The sequence below is a fragment of the Mustela putorius genome, unplaced genomic scaffold, assembly GCF_011764305.1.
Source record: "Mustela putorius furo isolate JIRA1106 unplaced genomic scaffold, ASM1176430v1.1 tig00003834_pilon_pilon_pilon, whole genome shotgun sequence".
Classification (NCBI taxonomy): Eukaryota; Metazoa; Chordata; class Mammalia; order Carnivora; family Mustelidae; genus Mustela; species Mustela putorius.
Window position 1 is genome coordinate 130,497,414 of NW_025421987.1, and position 14,811 is coordinate 130,512,224.

General features: G+C 42.1%; 1 protein-coding gene and 1 long non-coding RNA gene across 7 annotated transcripts in view; one reads left to right on the forward strand and one right to left on the reverse strand.

Annotated features, from left to right (window-relative positions):
- Positions 1–2,911: 2,911 nt before the first annotated feature.
- On the reverse strand, positions 2,912–13,081 carry LOC101670216. Of its 2 annotated transcripts, XR_006609284.1 has the most exons (3): positions 12,968–13,081; positions 9,470–9,586; positions 2,912–3,031 (listed from the first exon to the last, which is right to left on the reverse strand). It is a non-coding gene; the product is annotated as an uncharacterized LOC101670216 (long non-coding RNA). The 2 variants fall into 2 exon arrangements; XR_001176642.2 differs by lacking the exon at positions 12,968–13,081 and having other exon boundaries at positions 9,470–10,162.
- A 28-nt stretch (positions 13,082–13,109) lies between these two features.
- ANO10 (anoctamin 10) overlaps positions 13,110–14,811 on the forward strand; it is a 233,015-nt gene continuing 231,313 nt past the window's right edge. For all 5 annotated transcript variants that reach the window (XR_001176641.2, XM_004774157.3, XM_004774159.3 and 2 more), the window contains exon 1: positions 13,110–13,245. The gene's annotated coding sequence lies outside the window, so the exon portion shown is untranslated. The remainder of the gene's footprint in view (positions 13,246–14,811) is intronic.

A 14,811-nucleotide genomic window follows, 5' to 3' on the forward strand; every position in this document is an offset into this window, starting at 1 on the left:
AGGGCTCAGTTAGAGTTCTCCATGACCAGGGGTGCAGCTTTCCCCGCTAAACAGTTATATTTTTCAGTCCAGTCAGCATTGATCATGCTTAATTATGCTTGTGCTGGCTTGGAAAGAGCATCAGAATGGAGTAGGTTGAATGGAGAAGTTTCAAGCAAAGTCTTTCCACAGAATTAGCTGAGAATACATTTTTCAACCATTTTTCTCCATCCCCTCAAAACACACAACCAATATTGAAAGGTACTGTTGAATTTAAACCTATTAAATACCTATGTGTCTAGTGACTGATATGTTTAAGTATCAATTCTTCAAGCGAATCATTGTAAAGTGGTCCATTTTGGGGTGACTGGCCAGCAACATTATTTTCAGACCCCCTTAAGGTCCTCCTCTCCTTGCCACCAAACATATATTTCTGTGGCCCCAACTCAGGACTAGGCTTGCTTAGGCTAAGGACACTCCTCTGAATTCAACTAGTTGTGTTGATATGACAGAATAAGGCTGAAAAAGTTCTAGGCTGCCATCTAAACAGGCTCATAGTTGACAATACTCTGATCTGTTAGATTCTGCCTTCTGGAAGAAACAGAATCATATTTCCATCACAAATGGATTCCTCAACTTATTTTAGCTGTGTGGATCTATGTATTAAACATTAGCACTAGGAATGTTCCACAAACACCTGAAATATGTAGATGTGAGTGCCCTCACATACCAATGTCAGGGTAAGCTGGGTGAGTCATCTGATTCTTGGAATTGCTTCACTGCGCTGATTTAAAATATCAAGTTCAGGGTGGCTTGGTTGTTTAGGGTCAGCCTTAGGGTCAGGTCATGATCCCAGGGTCCTGGGATCAAGCCCCACATTAAGCTTCCTGCTCAAGTCTGTTTCTCCCTTTCCCTCTGCCTGCCACTTCCCTGTTTGTGCTCTCTCTGTTAAATAAATAAATAAGACCTTTTAAAAAATAAACAAAAATAAAATAAAAAATAAAATATCAAGTTCTCTGGGGCACCTGGTGGCTCAGTCAGTTGGGCATCAGACAACTGATCTCAGCTCCAGTCTTGATCTCAGGGTCATGAGTTCAAGACCTGTGTTGGACTCTATGTTAGGCATAGACCTACTAAAAAAAAAAAAAAAAGTCAAGCTCTTTGACCACCCCGCCTTTGCAGCCATTCAAAAGAAGTCACCTAATTCCCCTCCCCTTGACTGTGGGCTGGACTTACTGACTTGCTTCTAACAAATAGTAGGATGCAGAAATGACAGCATGACTATGGGGATTAAGTGACTAAAAGGCATTAGAACTTCCTGTTTACTTTCTCTGATCCTGCCCTCTTCCAGAAGCCACCTGCCATAGGGAGTCCTATGAAGAAGTCCATGTGAGGTGTATTCTTCCAGCAGCCACAAGAAAGAGCCACCCAGGGGGCAGATCCTGGTGCCCTATTTGAGCCATCAGATAACCGCAGCCCTGGATGACATCTTGACTGCAAACTTAAGAGAGATCCTGAGCCAGAACCACCCATTCCTCCGCATACCTGACTCTCAGAAACTGTGTTAGGAAATGAATATTTTGTTGTTTTAAGTCACCATGTCTGGGGGTAATTTGTTAAAGCAACAAATAGGTACTACAGGTAGGTGCCTAAAATAGTTGTTGAGAGTTCCCTTTCTTACCCTCCCATTTGGTGGTGCTGCTCTGCAGCCACATACACACATACACAGGCACGCATGCATGCTCCGGAAAGAAAACTATCTCACCCTACAGAGGTGGTACTACTCCTGCCCAGTGCACCCTGAGAGTCAGGACCAGTGTTTCACACTATGTGCCAAGCACCTGCTGTCTGGATACCTGTGAGCTAAGTATTTTTACCCTGTAAATACATAATGTAATTGTAATAAGCTTTTCATTTTTCAGAAATTCTAAGGTATGAGAAAAGATCTGTCATTGTATTCCATCCATATCCCATTGAACAGACTGGATATCCAATATTATATGCATTTGTTTTGATTTTGACAGCTAAAAATCCCATGAAAATGACAAATGCTTAAAGGGAAATCCAAAATTTCTAATTTGTATTATTTTTAGCATTCTATAGACATATCTTTAAAAAAATTTTTTTTAAGATTTTATTTATTTGAGAGAGAGAGCATGAGAGTAAGAAAGCATAAGTTGGGGGAGGGAGGGGCAGAGGAATAAGGAGAACCAGACTCCCCCCTGAGCAGGAAGCCAGATGTGGGGCTTGATCCCATGACCCTGAGATCATGATCTGAGCAGAAGACAAACACTTAAACAACTGAGCCACCTAGGCACTCTCTATGAGCATATCTTGAAAAATGCATTTCTTCTTAATTTTTTACAAACTTTGATCAAGGAAAATTAAAACAAATTGCATAATTTCAACAAATATCATCTACTACTTGCTTGTGATAAAAAAATATTTATCTCTCAATTATTTGTCTCCTCAATTATAGTGCTAGTTAGAAGGTTATCCTTATAAATGAGTTATCCATAAATGAGTTTATGGTCTAGTGAGTCAATGATTACTGAAACATTTGGTTTTGCAGAAGGCATATTTTTCCCAGGAATAATTTAGAGCTTGGGTTCACAAAGACAACATTAATAATTTTTAGCTTTAATTTAATTAGAAAAATAGGATACCTCACTTTAATCAGCTTTTATTTGAAGAAAAAACACAAAGATAAATATAACACACATTTCTCCATACTTCTGGAGGCTTCCAGAAAAAACTGATTGATTCCCCTTTGGGGATTTCATTATCATTCATTCATTGATACCCACAATATATTTTATATTATATTCAGATCACGTACTAAGTCCCACTAGCTCTAGGAGACAAATGACAACTTTCTGATTTATCATCCAACAATTGGTTACTTTTTTTTCTTTGCTCCTATTTTTTTTTCTTTAAGGTGAGAAATAAAAAGCAAGATGTGAGCAAGGCCCATGGATCAGCTGGAACTGTCAGGTTAGGTCTACAAAGTGAAGTTTCTGAGAGTCATGCTCCACCTCTGAGCCACTGGTGCCTGAAAGGCAAGAAGACACTGTTCAGTTCAGGTATAGTACACACAGCCCTGTCCCACACCCTAATCAATTAGGTGAGAGCAAAGTGCTCTGACACTTTGTTTCTTATGTCCTTCCTTTTTCTTCTTAATTTTGCCCCTAATTTCTCCCTAATTCTATTGTGTTTAACTGGGGCCTTTCCAATGGTGACAGAGGTCCAGGTTGTTTTTTTGAGGCTTGCAATACCTTAAAAAATAAAGAAATGTTAAAGCAGGGTGCTAAAAAACTTTTTAATTGCTGAGTAAATACTTGAAATATCCATATTTAATAAAATATGTCTTTTTTTTTTAAGATTTTATTTATTTGACAGAGAAAGTCACAGCAAGAGAGGGAACACAATTAGGCGGAGTGAGAGAGGGAGAAGCAGGCTGCCCATTGAGCAGGAGGCTGGATGCGGGGCTGGATCCCAGGTTCTGGGATCCTGACCTGAGCTGAAGGCAGAGGCTTAATGCCTGAGCCACCCAGGTGCCCCCAAAATATGTCTTTAAAACAAAAATACAAGGCAATACAATTATACTAATTTTAAGGTAAAGAAAGGATTTGTGAAAAACACTAAATTTATTATACATAACAATATTGTGGTCAGTTACTGGGACTCAAATTGAAAGTTACTTAATATCAGTGAGATCACATGATAATTGTCTTTCTCTGACTGACTTATTTAGGTTAGCATAGTATCCTTTCATTCCATCCATGCCATTGTAAATGGCAAGATTTCATTTTTTGATGGCTGTGTAATATTCCATTGTATATATATGTGGAAACTAAGAAACAAGATAGAGGATCATGGAGAAGGGATGGAAAAATGAAACAAGACCATACCAGAAGGGGAGACAAACCATAAGAGACTCTTAGTCAAAGGAAACAAACTGAGGGTTGCTGGAGAGGAGGGAGTAGAGGGATGAGGTAACTGGGTGATGGACATTGGGGACAGTATGTGTTATAATGAGCACTGGGTATTATATAAGACTGATGAATCATAGACCTGTAACCTGAAACAAATAATATATGTTAATTAATATAATTTAAATAAATAAAAAGGAAAGTTACTTAGTAGACATTTTTCAATCCTGTGTGTATTTCTATAATTCTATACCCTCAGGAATGATGTTTTAGCTCAAATTTGGGGGAATTTGCAAATGTGGAATATGAGCCAATGGCCTCTCTTGGTCCTGTAATGACCCATGTAGTAGAGGCAGGCAGAGCCCAGCCATATCCCCTCAGGACCTTCCATTGGCCAGCATCTGCATCTCGTTGCCTGAGGGCAACTTTGGTGGCAGGAACACTGGCTTCCCACAGACATGGAGGCCAAAAGTACCAAAGAACTAACTTTCCCAGCTAGCAGTCCTTGTGCAGGAAACTTAAGTGTGTTTTCCACTGGCCCTGGAATTGCCCAGTGGGGTTCAGCCCCGGCTACCCTAAGGAGTGACCTGCGTGATGACACAGCCTCACTCCCAGTCTCTCTTCCTCTCTCTACCCATGTCCCCTGGTTCTCCTCCCAACAAACTGCTTGCCCTCAAATCCTTGTCTTAGTTAGGGCCTGCTTCTCGGGACACCCACACTAGGAAGCTGTTTCTTGCTTATGTTTTTTTGTTGTTGTTTTTTGGGGTTTTTTTGGTCTCTTTTTAAGGATTTGCTATATAAAAATACTTCTTTCTTACACACTGGACTACTCACAGAGAAGCTATTGGAGTTTACCAAATTGGAGGAACAAAATAAACCAGAACTATAATATCAGATCAAGTCAGACTGTTAAAACCTTTCCATTTTCTACTTCATCATATAGGTTAAAGGGTTATATTTAAAAGTCACATATAGAAAAGTTATAATTCATTTTCACCTATGCACTTAGGTTTACTGGACAACACTTACATAGCAGAGTAAAATCTGTAGGGTATATTGGAGAAGTCAGATGGAGGGATTATCTCTGTCTAAGGTACTTGAAAGGACTTGAAGTGATGCTCAGGGCCCTGCAGGGTGATAAGCGCCAACATTTGACATAAGCGCGAAGCAATAAATTAGATATGGGGCCTCGGAGGCTCAAGCTAGGCTGCCAGTGTTTTGTTTGCTGTGAAGGAAGGAAGTAGGTGTCAGCAACAAGGTGTCCTAAGCGATGTGGGAGGGTGGGTTCTCCTATAGTACATTTATTTCTCCTACTTTCATTATTCTTTATGCTTAGGTGCCTTGTTCCCCTTCACATGCTTGAGCTCAGGAAGTGGTCACCAATGGGGAATGCATGAGTAAATGAATTCAGGAATTTCAAAAGTCACTGGATGAAACTGCACTGTTTTTCATTATAGATTGCTTCATCTGTCTTAAATTTGATTGTTTCTGGTGGGTGGGGATATGTGGAGGAGTAGACAAGAATTGGAGGTAGAGGAAAGGCTTGAGTATCCATACACATACCCCAGTCTTTATGTGTGTGGGGGTGTGTATGGGGGTGGGTAGGAAGGCAGGGGAGGAAGGAAGACAGGAAGATCTAAAATCTCTAGGAAATTCAAAATAAACTGGTTTCCTCTGGGGAGAGAAACTGAGTAGTAGGGGATAGGGAGAGAGACATACTTTTCTCTGCCTACTCTCCTACAATTTTTACTTTTGTACTGTCTGTGTTACTTAACTTTTTTTTAAATTCAAAGACATGTGAAAAGGAAATTCAGTAATCTTTTGTCCTCTTACAAAGTCTTGTTAACTCCATCTGTGCAGCCTGTAGTATATACAACAATGTAGTATATACAGCCTGTAGTATATACTGACCTTGAACAACACAAGTTCGAACTGTGAGGCTCCACTTAGATGTGGATTTTTTACGGTACAATACTGTAAATTTTCTCTCTCTCACGATTTGCTTAACATTTTCTTTTCTCTAACTTACCTTATTGTAAGAACACAGGATATAATCATATAACATGCAAAAATATGTGTTAACTGTTTATGCTATCAGTAGGGCTTTGTTAAATAGTAGGTTATTAGTAGTTAAGTTCTGAGGGAGTCAAAAGTTATACACAGGTTTTTGACTGCTTGTGGGTGCTGGTGCCCCTATCCTGTGTGTTGCTCAAGGGTGAAATATACTTCTGTTGGGAAACTCATGAGTTGTGTTTGTAGCAAGACCATTCCTAACTGTTGGGAAATAATTCTACATGAATCTTAGGCATATCTACACATCTTCTGAGTCAAGGCACTGAAAACCTTTGCTCCAAATTATCTTTTGAAAGATGTTTGTATAGAAAATAGCCTTGAAGCTAGAGCTGGTATCTCTGTGTGGAACAGAGGGCGATTTGTTTTCTGTTTAGGATTATAAAGATAATGCTTCCCTCAGAAGTAAAGGTCCAGCAGGCTTGCTAACAGCCCCTTTAAAAGACCAGATTTACCGAAACTCAGAGTGTCTGAGCTGTGATGTGAACCCAGTGAGTGTGCAGAATCCACCTGGGCTGCCCCACATTGCCCCAACGGGACATGGGGTTCAAGGGGAACTCACACAAACACAGAGCTCAAACTGCCACCTATGCAATGAGTCATCAAGTCCTTTGTCTCTGACCCAGGAGTCCCTTGTCTTCTGTTAACATCCATGAAACTGAGACAGGTTAACTTACTTGCTCATAGGTATGGTAAAATGTCGTACCCTTTGGAGTTCTTGACACTAATGATATAGATTTTGATGGTTGAAGATACCCATCTCAATCAAAATCTAACACTTAGGATGAGCAGTTCCCATCAGGTGAGCAATTTCATAGAGGAATTCTATTATATCAATGGCTTTATTCCAGGAATGTATTAGATATAGAGAAGACACAGAAAGGACCCATTAGGCATTTAGACTGTTCCCTGCTAAGACAGGAAATTGAAATAACACTGGGAGCCAAATTATGTCCTTGCTTATTTGGCAGATGTCAAATCATCATTACTCTATATTATAGGTTTCCAGTAAAAACATGGTGGAAATAAAATAACACTTTCCCCAGGACATTAAAAATATTTATATGATATTTCGTCTACTCTGGCAAAAAGTGTTTGTACTCAATAGTTACAGGGAGGATGGAAAAGGTTTACATATTTGTTTCTAGGAGGATAAGATAGGTGTTTTAATATATAAGCATAAATTTCTATTTTGGAAAAATATAAAATAATAAAAAAAAATTTTTTTTGTTTAAGTTAGCAGTATATGGTATTTTTGGAATAGCAGCCTGAACTAGCTAAAATACTCATCTTTGACAAACTGGGAGAACCCTGGACCGTACAACCACATAAAACAGATGGGAGAGTACCCACAGCAGTGAGGCTTAGTAGGGACCCAGACAGAAGTGGAGCAAGCACACTCAGGGTTGCAGGTGTCACAGAGGGCCAGGGGGCACTCCACAGTGAAGGACCCAGTGGAGAGGGTGCACCAAGCCAAGGCTCAGAGCAGCAGCAGGTCAAAAATGAAGGTAAAAGCAAGGAGGTAGGGCTGCATGAGGACACACACACCACCACAAATATGGAGGAAGTAGTCTGCCAGTGAGTAGAGAGAAGACTGCACCAGGAGAAGTCCTCCAGTGGCCTGTTTTTGGGTGGAAGAAAAGCAAAGGCTGAGCCAATTTGCCAAGTCAATACTGAGCCCTAAGAAGAGCTTCCAGTCAGGGACCTGGACCCTACCCACCATATCCTCTGACAGTGACTCACATGGAAGAAAGTGAGGCGGGAGGTAGACACAAGCTGGTGTCACTTTGAAAAGAAGTGAAAGTGTAAAAAAAAAAAAAAGTATCAAGAATTGAAGGAAAACTGGCCGCCTGTCCCTGGAAAATAGACATGAAAGCAAATTCAGGAGGAGCCATGGAGAGCCAGAATGAAAACAGCAAAATAGTTTAGAGGGATTAGAGAGACTAGGTTACAATTTTGAGTCTGGCAGTGAGAGTAGGCCTCATTGAGAAAACGACATTTTGAATAGTCTTAGAGGAGTGAAAGAGTTAGTGGTGTGCTAGGGAAGAGTGTTCCAGGCAGAGGGAAGAGCAGGTGCAAAGGCCCTGTTTGAGGCAGGGACAACAGTGTTATTTGGTGCATAGATATCCGTAAGTATGTTATCTCACTGTGAATTCTACACATAAGCGTTCCAAACTCCCTTTCTTTGTCTTGTTTAATGATTTTTCCTCTGAATCCAACCATCTTGGCTTTATTTGTGTTTGTATTTGCCTGGCATGCTTTTGACCATCCTTTTATCGTAAAACTGAAAATTACTTTAGGTTGTCTGTTACATAGAATATAGAGCTGAGTTTTCATCCATCCAATTTGAATACTTTGTTTATTTGCAAGTGATTTAGGCATGGTTACCATAATTGGTAGGCCAAATATGTTCATCTTAGTGCTGTCATATTATTTCACGTTCCCAATTCTCATCTTACTTGACCTGCCCTCAGAATGTGGCACCGCTTCTTCTTCATTCATGTTCTTCTCTTGCTTCTGAGACGTCCCCCCTCCTACTCTCTTGGCTTACCTCTCATCCTACTGGCCAGTCTCTGCAAAACTCCTCTGCTGTTTTTGGTTCTTGATTTGACCTCTCACTGTTGGAGCTAAGGCCCTGGGCTCAGTCCTTGGTCCTCTTCCCTAGTGGCTCCTGCACCTCTGGGGGACCCAGGCAGGCCTGCAGCTTCACATACCAGGTCTGCGCTAACACTCTGCAAATGCATCCCTCCAGCTGTGCCTTCTCTCCTGACTGCCAAGGGCCTGTATTCCAACTCAGATTTCCAAAAGGGATCTTAAACAGTGTGTCCAAGAGAGAGGTCCTGACTCTCCTCCAAACCCACTCCTGGCACAGTCTTCCCTACTTCAATTAATGATACTGCTGTCACTTGTACTTCATATCCAACATGTCTGCAATTCCTGAGAACTTTACCTTCTGGATATTTCTAGAACCTATATGCTTCTCATCACTGTACCTCTCTGGTATAGTCCATCTCTTACCTCAATTACTGTAATAATCTGCTTCCATCTATGTGCCTCTTCTGTGTGTTCTCAACACAGAAATCTGAGTGATCCTGTTCAGATGTGAGGCACGTAATATCACTCATCTGCTCAGAATTCCTCAAGGGCTCTCTATCACTTTCAGAATAAAAGCTAAATAAGGAAACCTACTAATAGAATTCATTATTAATAAGAAAAAAGTTACTATAAATGTCTTCATGGATGATGAAAAGGCATATTAAAAAAATTCAGCATTCATCCTTGATAAATAAAAAACTTTCAATTAAATAATAATTCATGGATTCTTACTTCATAATAAAATATATTTATCTCCAACCCAAAGTCAACCTCCTTCTTGTTGAGTAAACACCAGAAGCATTTCCTTAATATCAGAAAAAAGAAAAGAAAGCAGGAAAATTCTAATTATTTCCAAATTATGTGACTATGAGATCAATCACTGTCACAATTACCTGATTTGAGATTAGGTAGTAGAAGTTAGGAAACTTCTTTGCACCAAGTTCCAGTCTATTTTCAAGCTTCCTGGTATCAGGTGGCAGTAGTGGTTGTGGAAGCTTCTTGATCCAACTCTGAAATCCATGGATCACAGGTTAAACTGTCCATTCTTCATACTCAGGCAGTGGCTGTGGTTCTAGCCCTGGTCTGTACATATTTGGTATTGGAAATGGTTGCAGGAATCAGGCCCTCAAGAGGGAAGTCTGGGATTGGATCTGACCTGGCTAGGTTTAAAGACAATGGTGACCTTGTCACCAGAGGAAAATGGGATACTATGAATATAGGGCACACAGTGGGAAAAGTTACCTAAATGGTCATCTGTGGTTTCCTGGAATGACCAGTTTACTGAAGGCAAGACTTCAGTGGCTGTTGTACTAGACAGTTATGATAGAAATAAGGGATTCAGAAACTATCAGGGTGTGTTGGCCTTTTCTCACGGTTCTGGAGAGTTTAAAGAAGGAAAAAGATGTATTGCAAAAGTCCAGAAATACAGAATGAAATTTAGTATGTGATAATGATGACATTTAAATCAGTAAGGGAGGGGTGCCTGGGTGGCTCAATGGGTTAAAATCTCTGCCTTCGGCTCGGGTCATGATCCCAGGGTCCTGGGATCGAGCCCCGCATTGGGCTCTCTGCTCAGCGGGGAGCCTGCTTCCTCCTCTCTCTCTGCCTGCTTCTCTGCCTACTTGTGATCTCCATCTGTCAAATAAATAAATAAATAAATAAATAAAATATTTAAAAAAAATCAGTAAGGGAAAGATGGGTTATCAAGTAAACAAAATCAGGCAATTGTGTCAGTATTAAGATATAAAGTAAAGCAAAATCCATTCCACTTATATCAAAACAAATTCCTGATAAGTCAAATTTTAAAAGGAAAAATGTGACTCATGGAACATTAAGAAAAAAACATGGAAAATTTTTCAAAGTAATCTAAGAAAGTTAAAGGTGTTTCTAAGTCTGATACAACCTGGAAATACTAAGTAGTAAAAGAAAAGTGTGGTAAAATTCATTAATTAGAAAAGGAAAAGGCCTGCTTGCTAATAAAACAAAGCACAAAACAAGCAAATAAAACAGCATAAGTAAAATAAAAAGATGTGGCAAACTGAGAAAAAGTTTTGACATTCATATCTAAGAAAAGGACTATTTTTACTATTACATAAACTTTATCCAGTAGAAAATTGAACAAAATATATAGAGAATTCATAGAAGACGAAATACAAATGTCTCGTTCACACTTGTAATAAGAGAAATGCATATTAAAACATTTTTTCATCTATCAGGTTGGTAAATTCCAATTCTGGCCAAAATGCAGTAAGTCGACTGCAGCCTGGGTACCCCTCTGACTACTATTAAAACCTCTAGATAAAATATGCAAAAAAGGCTTTACAAGCTGGACAGTGTTTAAAACTCCTGATTGTTTTTTCTTCTCCCTCCTCTGTCCTGAGGCTAGTCCCAGTTCCAGTGCTGGGCTGCTATAGTAAGGTGATATGGGTAACTAAGAGAATCCCTGTTATTTTCTTCTCTTTTCCCTCATCACTGCCTTTACAATAGCCCCACAGACAGATATGCACAACAGATAGAAAGCCTAGGAAACTTCAAGAGCAGCCGAGCTTTCTGGCCAGCAGAACTGGAAATAGGTCCTGGGAGCCACAGAATATGAAGGAAATCCCACAAAGGACAGAGGAGATGGGAATCCCTAATTGTGTGTTGTGGTTTGTTATGTAGAAATCCATGTCATTAACTCACTCAGGTCAGCTGTTTGTGTTGTCCAACAACTAATCTGTTGTACTTTACCACAAAGTTTTAATTTGTTAATTGTAGAGATGATTATATTTCTTTATATTTTCATTCAAATTTTGTTTTATATTTTATATTTTCATTCTTTATATTTCTTTATATTTTCATTCAAATTTTGTTTTTGCCAGTCCTTATGGTCAAATAACTATCAGAAGATAAAGTTATGTGGAGGGATTGCGATTCAAGTTCAAGGGGTGAGAAGATAGGAAAACTACAGTTTTAAAAAGCCTAATGAGTACTTAATGTCTAAACCTACAGGAACTCAGAAAAAATTTGTCCCAATTTGGGGAAGAGAGAGAACTTCTAAATATAGCCATGCAGGACTTACTAAAAGACAGCCGTTTGAGAGCTGGTCAGTAAGGTTGTGAGCTGCCTTGATGAAGCATTGGAGTTCTAGAAAGAACAACAGCCCCTAGGGAGTAACCAGCCTTTGTTCCCTTTCACCTAGTTTCCCTCCTTCCTGTCTGGCCCCTGCAAGAACGGTTGGAGGAGTGGAAGAGCAGACCTCACTGCTCTGGCTTGGCAGGACTTGGAGGCATCCCTCTGGGCTGAGATGGGTATGGAGGGTGGGGGTTTGGGGTAGTCCTTATAAAGCATTTATTCATTCATTGCTTTCTTTCATTCCACTGAGTTATTGGGCATGTTGCAGATCTAGGGCTATCCCAGGCACTGGAAACATACTAGTGGACAAAACTGACAAAAATTTCTGACCTTGTGAAGTTTACATTCTAGAGAGAGAGTGAAAGTAAACATAACATTAAACAGTTAAGTGGGATATGCTATGTAAAAAAGAAATAGGAGAGCAGATAAGTAGATGGTGAGGCATGGAAGAGGAAAGGAGCTCAGCGAAAAGGTGGGATTCCGCTCCCCGAGGGAGGAAAGCAAACAACCTCCATAATTAAGGAAGGCAGAGGGAACGGCCAGGGCAAAAGGCTCTGACGTGGGTGGTGGGTAGGATCTAGGAAGGTCAGGGAGACGGAATTGGCTACAGCAGAGAAAAAGGGAGAGTAGAGGTCTTCTGAGAGATGAGGGGTGGCGGGTATTTGCTCTTATATTTGAAAGTGGCAGGAAAAGTGGAATCTGGACCGTAAGAGACTGAAAGGAGGAAAATGTGAAGAGGCACACAGGCTTCCTTGGCTATCCGAAAGCAGAGCATCAGCCTAAGTAGAAAAACGAAGACTAAACCCTCCACCCCAACCCCGTCGCTTTCCCAACGTTCCCTTTACGAAAGACCTATATTAGTACCTGTGTTAGTTAAGGTTAGGAAATTCGAGGAAGACTGCCGCTTTTACGAAAAAAGCTATTACTCTCGGTAGCAGGTCTCCTGCCCGAGCCTGGACACCAGTAATTCTTTTTTAGCGGACCTACTAGGTTCCGCCCCCTCTTGGCGCGACTGCCCAGGGAGGCCCCACCCCTCATAAGAAAGACAGCCCACAAGACACGCCTCGCCCAATGTGGTCCCGCCCCCCCGGAATGACAGCTCGTAGGGCACGCCCTCTCACCGTGGTCCCGCCCCCCCACGGTGCGACCGCCCCGCGAGGCCCCGTTCCCCACTCTGTGGTCCGACTCCCTCTCAGAGTGGCAGCGCGCGCGACACGCCTCTCCCGTGCGCCGCCCCGTTCCCACTCCCGGCCAAAGGCCTGCTAGGCCCGTCTCACTTTTCTGCGGAGCCGTTCCGGTCTGCGCCTGGAGCACTCCCTGCTAGGCCCCGCCCCGCTCAGTGCGACGCAGTGCTGAGCCCCGCCTCTCCCGGGGTGGTCCGGCCCTGCCTGAGGGCTCCGGCGTTCTGGACCCCTCCAGGCCTGCCACGCCCAGTGCCTGGCACGCCCGCTCCTCAGGCCCCGTCCCGCCCCGTCCTCGAGCGTGCACGGAGGGGCCTCCGGGTCGCGCTGGCTCTTAGGCGCGCCTGCGAAGACGTGGATTGCCGCTGCGGCCGGTACGTGGGTGGAGGGGACCGCAGACCCTCTCGCTGCCGGCGGCGTGGAGCCAGGGTCCGTGCGGAGCTAAGCCCGGGCTGCCCCGCCGCGGCGGGGCGCCTCTAGGGACGCCGCCGGCCGCCCTTCCTTCCCGGGGTACCTCTCAGTGCTGGCAGTCCCAGGAATGGGGAAGTGGGACGGGAATGGGCGCAAATGCGGGATGGGGGAGGGAGGACTGAAGGTGTTGGGGAATGGCAGTCGCAGGTGGGGGCTGGGGGGAGCCGAGATCTGGGGAGGGGTTATGGGTGGAGGGTTGAGTAATGAACGAAACGTAGCGAGGCCGAAACCTGGGGCTGGAGTCAGGCTTTGGGGTTGGGGGTCTTCAGAGCTAAGGAGAATGAGGTCGTGGGCGGGGGTGGAAAAGACTGCGAAGCTTAAGGGCGTGTTTTGGAAGGACCAGCTCAGCGGGGCTCAGGATTCACGCTTCCCCCGGACAGTCCCAGGAGCATGGGGGCGGTTAGGGTGTGTCAGAACGAAGTGTGGCTAGAGCGAACTTGCGGGGTCATGCTCTCTTTGACATCAGGGTGATTGGGTTTCCAAGCTCTTGACTGGGACACACTGTAATTTTAAGTAATAAATGCAAGTCAGGAGCAGTGCCTGGGACACCGAAGAAATGTGGATGGAATAGAGATTTCCTTTAGGCTGCTTCTGTTTTCCCGGTACCGTCACAGCGCCAGCCTTGGTGTGTGCTGTCTGCAGCAAAACACTGTTCAGCCGCCAAGACAAAGTGCGGAGGTTCTGGACTTAAAAATAAGTACAGTTGAGGTTCACTCAAACGGAAAAATAGTTGTATCCCATTCTCTTAAATCCCGTGGTGTTTAATTTTTAAAAATCTAATTCCTTGGAGTTAAAAAATCTTTATTATTTGTCTCCTTTCAATTTGAAGTCACACTAACCTACAGAGCTGGATGTTGTCTAAGGGCCTATTCTGTATTGTACATAGTTTCCAATTCATTGTGGAAAGTAGACCATTATCTGTTCTGACCAGCTATTGCTGAAAGAATCATAGAATTGCCAGTGAAGAATGAAATTTAAAAGGTCTAAAATAATGTAAGGGAATAGAAATGGCCTGGTGAATTGGAGTGTGTGCACTTAAAAAGCCAGTGAAACTTTTTTTTTTCCATTGTAGAAAGTTGGAAGATTGAGAAAAAATATAAGGATGAAAATTAAAATCTCATGTAATTTCACCAACCCTATTAACATTTGGGTGCAATTCTTCTTAATTCTTTTTGTATTTTATTGTGTATTAAATGTACATGTTACATTATCGAGATCATATTGTTATATTACTTTGCTTTTTTCCCACTTGGCATTTTCCTGGATCATTAAAAAGTCTCCTTAAATATCTTTTTAAATGGTTTATGGTTATCATATGGATTTATTCTTTTATCACATATTAGAGTTGTTTTGTGTCAAGTGCTATGCTTACAGGTGAGATTCAGTGTTGCTCCAGGTTCTCAGACATCATTCCAGCCAAAAAAAGCAAAATCTTGACAGTTTGTGGCATAATGAAAGTAGATAGAAAG